The sequence below is a fragment of the Brachycentrus maculatus genome, unplaced genomic scaffold (genome assembly GCF_059751285.1).
Source record: "Brachycentrus maculatus isolate JH-2025_06_01 unplaced genomic scaffold, ASM5975128v1 h1tg000374l, whole genome shotgun sequence".
In the NCBI taxonomy this organism is placed as follows: Eukaryota; Metazoa; Arthropoda; class Insecta; order Trichoptera; family Brachycentridae; genus Brachycentrus; species Brachycentrus maculatus.
In genome coordinates, this window is record NW_028281123.1 from 1,382,554 (window position 1) to 1,392,500 (window position 9,947).

Sequence of the window (9,947 nt, forward strand, 5' to 3'; positions counted from 1 at the left end):
ACTACTCAAATTCTTGGAAGTTCTATATTTTTGAACCAATTTTGAAACCTTGTTCATGAATCACTAGAACTTCACTAGAGACATCTATTGGTGAGATGTAAGATGATCTTCTTCATCTTTGATCACTTAAACCAGCCTATGACGGTCGTCAGCCCCGTAAATGCCCAGACTTCCATATTCTTCTTCATCTTTGATCAGATGTCAAAAAATAATATGAAAATAACTCCTGTAATTGGAGATAATCCAGATTTTGTGAACAAGTATTTGGACACACTCAAAATGTTATAAATGAATAAATAAATAAACTATGGATAACCCTTCCTATATACATTTTTTCTTGGCTTGGGTAATCAATCAGTTTCAATATCATTCGAGTAACTTGAAAGGAAATTTTATAATTATTTTCCACGCTAGCATTTTCCGTAATCCATTAAGTTAATGGCCTATCAACGGTACGTATCTTCATGAAGTTTTCCATCCATTAATTTTTTGCATCAATGTAGACATTGAATTTAAAAAAACGCTTGTTTTTACCACTTGAGTTATATTTATTTTATATTATTTTTGACATCTCATCAAAGATGAAGAAGAAAATGAAAGTCTGGGCATTTACGGGGCTGACGACCGTCATAGGCTGGTTTAAGTGATCACTTTACACACGTGTAACAATCACCAATTCTACCCATTATTGACAACCACACTACTCAAATTCTTGGAAGTTCTATATATATGAACCAATTTAGAAACCTTGTTCTTGAATCACTAGAACATCACTAGAGACATCTATTGGTGAGATGTAAAGAAGCTTTTTACTAAGCAGAAACTCTTATATTAGTGTGTGAAGTCCAAACCCTGGATTGCAATCACACACATGAGAAACGCCAGAAAATACCATTTTCATTTTTATTATTAAGCTTATAATTTGACCAGATAATTTATTTACAACATTTGGTTTTGTGAACAAGTATTTGGACACACTCAAAATGTTGTAAATATTTATTTTATATTATCGACTAGTTTCGGAAGCTATGCTTCCATCTTCAGGTCTAAACAAAAACTAAAGAATAAATAATTATCTGTTCATTCTGTAAGGGCGTCATTTAAACAAGCATATAACAGATCGTAACCCGTGTAAAAAAAAATCCAGACTTCTTCAGTGATATCCACATCGCTCGCTCCTTTCAAGAACATCATAAATCAAAAAACTTGATTATTCAGGAGAACGTTTTTAAAGTTTAAAAATATGACACAATGTATTTAAAATAAATATCAAGCCATTTATTGAACTTTTTATTGTGCAACAGATCTTTTTAGGTAAATTATGAATGTTTGTTTACTATTTGAAAAATATTAAGTTTATTTAAAAAAAATATTTAAACAATACCTTTTCTTCAAAATGCAAAAACAACACTTTCTGCCCTATTACCCTGCCGGGTAAATATTAAGTTAAAAATATGCTGCTTTTCCTGGGATATAGTACATTTTTTGGGCATTCCGAAAACATGCACAACTGAAAATTGACAAATTTTGATTTATGACGTTCTTGAAAGGAGTGAGCGACATGTCTATACGTTTAATTTAATCAATTAAAAAAATGTGTTTTTATTATTTACACGCATATTTCAATTTAAAACTATTTCTGTGAGCCTAAGCGGCTCATTATTAGAAATAGGTATCAAATTGTCGTAGAGTGGGTTCGAACCGAGAAACTCTGACTTCAGAGTCCGCGACACTAACCACGAGACCACAACCCCTACACTTCTGTTGAAATTGTTTTCATTTAAGTTTCAGTTTTAAGTATGTAAATGTATATTTGTAATTTATTTACTGTTTCGGCATTCACTTTTTTTTACCACTTAATATAAAACTCAAGTGGTAAAAAACAAGTGTCATAATTTACAATTCAATGTGTATATGTAAATGTAAATGTACGGATATTTTTTTAACAAATAAATGAAATTCTGCAAAAAAAAAATCGCTTGTACCCTGCACTTTGATTGGCTAGGCTATTGAATATTTCATGGGTATACTGGCAAAAAGCGTTAACTTTAAAATTTGCAATTTTTACTACTGATGCGTATTATAAAGTTTTAATTTTTTTATGAACTGGTAAAAAAAACTAACTAGTTTTAAATGTCATATTTATGTAGTTTTAAAAGTAAATTCAACTTTAATTCAAAGTTTAATTGCGGTTGTTTTATTCAAGCTAATAGCTTTAAATATCAGGGATTATTCAAACAGGGATTTTACAGTTCACGTTTTTTGCCAGTATACCAACGATTTTTTCAAGACTTGGAAGAAACGTCATTCATACCATGGATAACTCCTCAAACATTTCCACAAATTGTTAGTTCAAAGAAAAAAAAAATAGCCAAAGTCAACGTTGTAGATATATGAAAATTATTCCCTTTTAAAATGCAATATTTACTGTTTTACTTTTTGAAATTTCAACATAGATAATAATAATAAAACCCTTAACCGCACCCCAATGGTGCATAGGGCACTGCGTCATATAAACGCAGTGTTATCTTGATCGTTTACACATGAAGGAAAGGTGATCAGCCCTCCGCCTCAGGTACCAGTCCAGGGTAATATTGAATAAATATGACAGTGAAAAATCAGTTATATTTATTTTACCCCCCTTGGGAATCGAACCCGGGACCTTCAGAACGGTAGCCGAGCGTGCTGACCATTACACTACGGAGGCGGACAACAGTGAAGTTTCAACATAGATGAAGAAGAATATGGATGTCTGGGCATTTATGGGGCTTGCGAGCGTCATAGTCATATGGTTTAAGCGATCACTTAACGTGTAACATTCACCAATTGTACCCACGATTGACAACCACACTACTCAAATTCTTGGAAGAACCAATTTTGAAACATTGTTCTTAAATCACTAGAACTTCACTATAGACACCTATTAGTGAGATGAAAACAAAATTTTTACCGAGCAGAAACTCTTTTATTTGTATGTGAGGTCTAAATCCTGGATTTTAATCACATACAGGCGCCGTGACAGGCGCCGTGGCGTAGTTGGTTAGACGCTCGACTGCGAAACTGGCGTCGCGGGTTCGATTCCCGCCAATTGCAAAATGAATTCAAGAAAGATTTATTTTCAATTGGTCTGGGTGTTTGTGATGTATTTTTCACATTTACCTTCCCTATCCGTACTATCCTACCAGCAGACAAGCGTCTAAAATAGACGCTTTGCGGATTGTTCCCTTTAAAACAAATAAAAACGCGAGGAACGCTAGAAAATTGAAAACAAAAACACTCCTTTTATTGGAGATATTCCAGATTTGTGTCGCCTACTTTCAAAATCCGCCAGATCCATGTCGATTTTACAAAAAATGCAAAATTCTCCGGGTAACATTTATGCTCCAAAGATTTGTTTATCTTTAGATAAAATATTATGAAATAAGAAATTTTCCCATTTTTTTTCAGTATTAAAAAAAAAAACACAAGACACAAACCAATCATAACGTCATCTTAATATGTGACCTATCCACGCTCTCTGACGGGCCGATATGGGTCAGAAGGCAAGTTTCATGAAAAAAGCGGAATTTGAAATACAACGCTTTTTTAAGTATTTTTTAGCAGGGTTTTCAAGCATATAAATATTTTAAACAATAAAACCCACAACTGGCATTCCGATAGAGTATTTATTTTAGAATCTTATAAAATTGCATCTGGCGGATTTCGAAAGTAGGCGACACATTTCGCTCACTCCTTTCAAGAACGTCATAAACCAAAAAACTTGATTTTTCAGGAGAGCGTTTTTAAAGTTTAAAAATATAACACAATGTATTAAAAATAAATATCAAGCCACTTGTTGAACTTTTTACTGTACAACAGATCTTTTTAGGTAAAACCTGAAGGTTTTTTCTCCATTTAAAAAATATTTAGGATATTTAAAAAAATTATTAAACAATACCTTTTCTTCAAAATGCAAAAACAACACTCCTTTTAACAACGTCAAATATGAAAAAAAATAATTTTCAGGAGAACGTTTTTAAAGTTTAAAAATATAATACAATGTATTAAAAATAAGTATCAAGCCACTTACTGAACTTTTTACTGTGCAACAGTTCTTTTTAGATAAAACCTGAAGGTATTTTTTCTGCAAAAACAACACTTTCTGCCCTGTAGCGGGTAAATATTAAGTTAAAAATATGAGGCTTTGGCTGGGATATAGTACATTTTCAGGGCATTCCGAAAACATGCACAACTGAAAATTGACGATTTCTGATTTATGACGTTCTTGAAAGGAGTGAGCGATTTGTAAACAAGCATTTGGGCACACTCAAAATGTTGTCAATATTTATTAAGTGCAATACGTATTTGTTTCAGATCTAAAAATCATAACTTACCATTTATTTCAATTTATTTCAGTTTTCAGTAAAACTTTGCGCGCATCGGACGTGCAATATGAAAGCGAATTCGCCACCTGTTGTCGCTCCAAGAAAACAATTTTCATGAATCGTTAGTTACTGAAATTTGCAACAATTTTATTTCATAACCTTTGACAGGTTCAAAGTTAATTTTGACGTTTTATCACATTCAAATAATTACTAGTATATTTCTGTTTTGACTGAATCTAAAATATAAATGAAACATCTGACATAAATGTGTTTTTAGAGTGAAATAATTGTTAGGAAATAAGTTACAAAAACGCCGTTTTTAGCTGAATCCTTCATAATTATGTAAGTAAATTTAATTTAGAGTAGTTTTTTAATCTTTTGTTTATTTATTTTCTTTAACGAATTATGGATTTTATTGCAATATACGGATAATAAAACACAATTTATTTTATCATAATACAGATTATTAAATTACTTAATTCATTATAGTAAGAATTTCAAAGGAGAGAAACAAAACCTACTCTACACAATTTAATTTAAAAGTAATATGTAAATACATGTATATATATATATATATATATATATATATATATATATATATATATATATATATATATATATATATATATATATATATATATATATATAGCGCTGTTTTCGAAAGAAATATCCTCAATGGGGCTTTATAATTATCAGTGATTTTCAGATTTAAAAACGACATAATTTATTACTATCAATTATGTCGTTTTTAAATCTGACTAAACAACAATAGTTTTGTAATACATAACACTACAATATTTTTGTCCGCCTCCATAGTGTAGTGGTTAGCGCGCTAGGCTACCATGCTGGAGGTCCCGGGTTCGATTCCCAAGAGGGTCATAATATATATTATTGATTTTTCAGTCAAATATTTATTTAATATGACCCTGGACTGGTACCTGAAGCGAAAGGCTAATCACCTTTCCTTCGTGTATTAACGATCAAGATAACACTGCTTCTATACGATGCAGTGCCCTATGCACCTTTGGGGTGCGGATAAGGGTTAAAAAAAGAAACTACAATTTATAAAATGATTCTATATGCATTATAATATATACATTTATATGCACACATATGTACAACTTCCACTAGGTAAATATGTACCACTATTTCTTAAAATCTATTGCGACACGTGTTTCGATGCATTCCGCATCATCAAATACCGTATGTGAATTTAAATGTAAATTTTAGAGATGTTCTTGGTTGAAGGATGAAAAAAAAAACATTAATACAGAAACATTTTTCTGTTTTGTTTTGTTTTTAATTTTTTTATCAAGATTCTAGGCGCGTTCGAGCCGAAAGTATAAATAGTCTGTTTTTTGCTCGTCTTCAGCTCAGTAAACTTGATTTTTATGTAGATGCCTGCCTCTGGCGAAACCGGTTACCCACGTATCAATAACAACCCTAGTGAGTCACCATTCTGGTTTATATTTTATTATTATTCTTGAAGAAATGCGTTAAGTCAACTTTGTGCTTCAGCAAAATGTTTATACCATAAATTGATTACAACTTGATTGTACATCGTTTAGGCACGTAGAATGATACTGCTGATAATAGTTTAAAAATGCCATAACAAGGCGAAACAATTTTCACAAATTTTATTTTATGTGTATTTAATAATAAAATACCATTTTGTACACTGTAAAAATCAGTGTTTAATTTTAATATTTAATATACAAATTCAAATAGAGTTCTACAAATTAAAGGCCAAATCTATTAAAAACAATTTTTAATATGTTGATTTCTTTGCAAGCAGAACCATAAAAGAAATGTGTGACTTCTATTTTTTAATTATTTTATTTACCAGGCTGAGCCACAGCAAAGTGTTATCGGGTACAGCTAGTTTTAAATAAAAAAAATATAGCGAATCGTTATTTTTCTGACTTAACGTTATTTGAAAGACATTGAACGTTAGATTTGTTTTTGTTTTGTTTCAGTGTATTAAATCTAGATAACCATAATAAAATAAATATGTTGTGTTTATTTTTGTGTCGGTTGAATCTTATTTTTATCTTCGTCTCTATTTAACTTAACCCCCAGTTAGTCACACGATGTCGCGTAGACACGTTTTCATAATCTTTCTAAATCCAGTCATAGATGGCTGTTGTGAACTCAATCACGGAACGTCATGAGATGGATCATATGGTATATGCATGACTTAATTAAAAATTAATTAGTGTGGTTGTCAATTATGAGTAGAACGGAGAATGTTACACGTGTGTAAAGTGATCACTTGACTAGCCTATGGCAGGTCGAAAGCCCGGTAAATGCACAGACTCTCTTATTCTTCTTCATCTATGTTGTGATGTCAAAAATGTTATTATGTGATAATTATCATTAAAAATAAATAAATAATTAAAAACTCTCAAATTAATAATATTATTTTGTGAGTACAGTTAAACTTCAATATAACGGAATAATTGGGGGGAGAGGTAGTCTGTTAGAGACAAAAGTCCGTTATATAAGAATTAGTTAAAATAAATTAAAATCGTGTTCATATTTCAAAAAATATGAACACTCTGTTAAGATATATCGTTCACTCCTTTCAACAACGTCACATATCAAAAAACTTGATTCTTCAGGACATCGTTTTTAAAGTTTAAAAATATAACAAAATGTATTAAAAATAAATATCAAGCCACTTATTGAACTTTTTACTGTGCAACAGTTCTGTTTAGGTAAAACCTGAATGTTTTTTCTCCATTCAAAAAATATTTAGTATATTTAAAAAAATAATTAAACAATACCTTTTATTCAAAATGCAATAGCAACGCTATCTGCCCTGTAGCGGGTAAATATTAAGTTAAAAATATGCCGCTTTTGCTGGGATAAAGTACATTTTCTGGGCATTCCGAAAACATGCACATCTGAAAATTGGCGATTTTCTATAAATGACGTTGTTGAAAGGAGTGAGTGATAAATGTTAAATATATTTTTAAAAACATTCAAACTTATATTTATTGTCTTCGGGCACTCGTCGTGAAGTGACGATGCTGTTTGATATCGACGCGCTTGCTTTCGGTTATCCTGCTTTGGAAAAGGAATCAAGTTTTGTTCGCATATTTGAAGTTTGCTTTTTTTATAATAATTTTTTTTACTATATTATTTTAAAAAATAAAAACTATGTTTTTTTAATCAGATAATTGAGTGGATCAAAAGAACAAAGTCTTTTATTTCTCAAAATAATATATCACAATGATCCACAAAGTAAATGCTTTTAATATTTAAAATATAATTTTATAATATAAATTGTCAAACTTCGTTATCTGACAAAAAGTCAATAAATGTTATTAGATCGTCGAGATGTGATCTTACCACTGATAATTTTACTTTTGGCAGTGTTGTTATTCCGGCCAGGTGCAGTCTACGAGCGTGATGGTTTTATGTCCCAAATTCTAGTGTTTCTATGCGGCGACACTTGAATTTAAACATGTATAATATATTGTTATTGTATCTATTGTATGTTATGTATATAATCTAATAATTAAAAAAATAATAATTAAAAAAAAAGTTATAATATGTAAGTATTTCGGCTCAAAACAGACCATGCCTAAAGAGCCGTAAAACATATAGTAAAAAAAAGGTATGTATCCATGAAATAAATAAATAAATAGTATGAAATGGTTATCATGGCCGCTTAAAATTGTTTACATGCGGTGACAATTGAATTTCAGCATGTATAATATGTTATTGTTATTATATATATTGTATGTAATGTACGTAATCTAATAATTTAAAACAAACAAATATTAGTAAAAAAGTGTTTTAACATGTAAGTATTTCGGCTCAACAGAGGCCATGCCTAAAAAGTCGTAATACATGTAGTAAAAAAATGTATGTACTTATCTGTGAAATAAATAAATAATATTTTTTTTTTTACTTTTGACGGTTTTTTTGTTTGTTATATCCGAAATCCGTTTACTATAGGTTCGTTATATCGAGGTTTTACTGTACTAATGAGCATGAAATTCTTTTGTACTTGAGTACACTTGTTGCTTGAACTTGCGGAACCTCCTTTTTTGTGTTTTTTTCTTCGTTTGATCTCTGAAGCGTTAACAGTTGTAATTATACGTTGTGGATATATAAGGAAAGTGCATTGAATGCATTGTATTGCATAATATAGTGCACGTGCGACTGTCGAGGAACTTAATAACAGGTTCCATAAATTAAATGATTGAAACCTGTTTTAATTTCGTATTTAAATTTTAATTGGTGAGATGAAAATTCTGAAATGAATTCTCTAGTGAAGTTCTAGTGATGCAAGAACAATGATTTTAAATTGGTTCATATAAATTTTAATTAACAAAATAGTTGCTTTAAAATATTGCTTCTTAGCAATAAGCTCACCAATGTACATATTTTTTTCTGTACATGAAGTTAAAATAAATAAATGGTTAATAAAATTTAAAATAAGAGTGCATAAAAAATATTTATGCCTTCACTTGAATTTTTTTTAATGATGACAGGTTTTTCACTTTTTTAAAAAATTGGACGAAAAAACGTTAAAAGTGACATCGAAATATCTCTTTTATATTGTATATTTTAGCACTTTATATATAAGCACAATGTATGAGGGGTCTGTGACACGTACAGTTTCTGCATAAAGCTTAATAGTGACTTTGATATATCTCTTATATTAAAAAGTATATTAGCACAATTGTATGAGGCGTCTATGAGACACAGTTTCTGCATTATGGTTAAAATTGACTTTCAAATATTTCTTATATTATATTGTTTATTAACACAATTGTATGAGGCATCATCTATGAGACGTGCAGTTTCTGTATAAAGGTTAATTAATAGTGACTTTCAAATATCTCTTATATTATATTCTATATAAGCACAATTGTATTAAGGGTTTGTGAGACGTACAGTTTCTGCATAAAGTACAAAAGTGACATTCGAATATTTCTTATATTCAATTGTATATTAGCACAATTGTATGATGGGTCTATGAGACGTTTAGTTTCTGAATAGAGGTTAATAGTGACTTTCAAATATTTCTTATATTATATTGTAAATTCGCACAATTGTATGATGGGTCTATGAGACGTTTAGTTTCTGAATAGAGGTTAATAGTGACTTTCGAATATTTCTTATATGATATTGTAAATTAGCACAATTATATGATGGGTCTATGAGACGTTTAGTTTCTGAATAAAGGTTAATAGTGACATATCTTATATTTTATCTCTTATATTATATTGTATATCAGCACATTTGTGGAGGTCCTCACCAAAACGTTACATTTCCATTATAAATGATTTTAGCTTGTAAAATTGTTACGTTTTAGTGCGATTAAATGATATCATATTGGTTTTTTCACACAGGATTGGCCACGTTTTGTCGCAACTTTAATTAAGATAGATACAGTAAACAAAACAGATTTGAATTTAAAAGATTTTTGTGCAATATTGGAAATGTAAATTTTTGGTGAGGATCTCCACAATTGTATGAGGGGTCTATGAGACGTACAGTTTCTGCATAAAGGCTAATAGTGACTTTCAAATGTCTCCTATATTATATTACATATTAGCACAATTG

At 30.1% G+C, this 9,947-nt stretch overlaps 1 protein-coding gene across 1 annotated transcript in view; it reads left to right on the top strand.

Annotated features, from left to right (window-relative positions):
* The first annotated feature begins 4,393 nt into the window (after window positions 1-4,393).
* LOC148303302 (sodium/iodide cotransporter-like) overlaps window positions 4,394-9,947 on the top strand; it is a 67,542-nt gene continuing 61,988 nt past the window's right edge. Inside the window, exon 1 of the mRNA XM_088270228.1 lies at window positions 4,394-4,706. The gene's annotated coding sequence lies outside the window, so the exon portion shown is untranslated. The remainder of the gene's footprint in view (window positions 4,707-9,947) is intronic.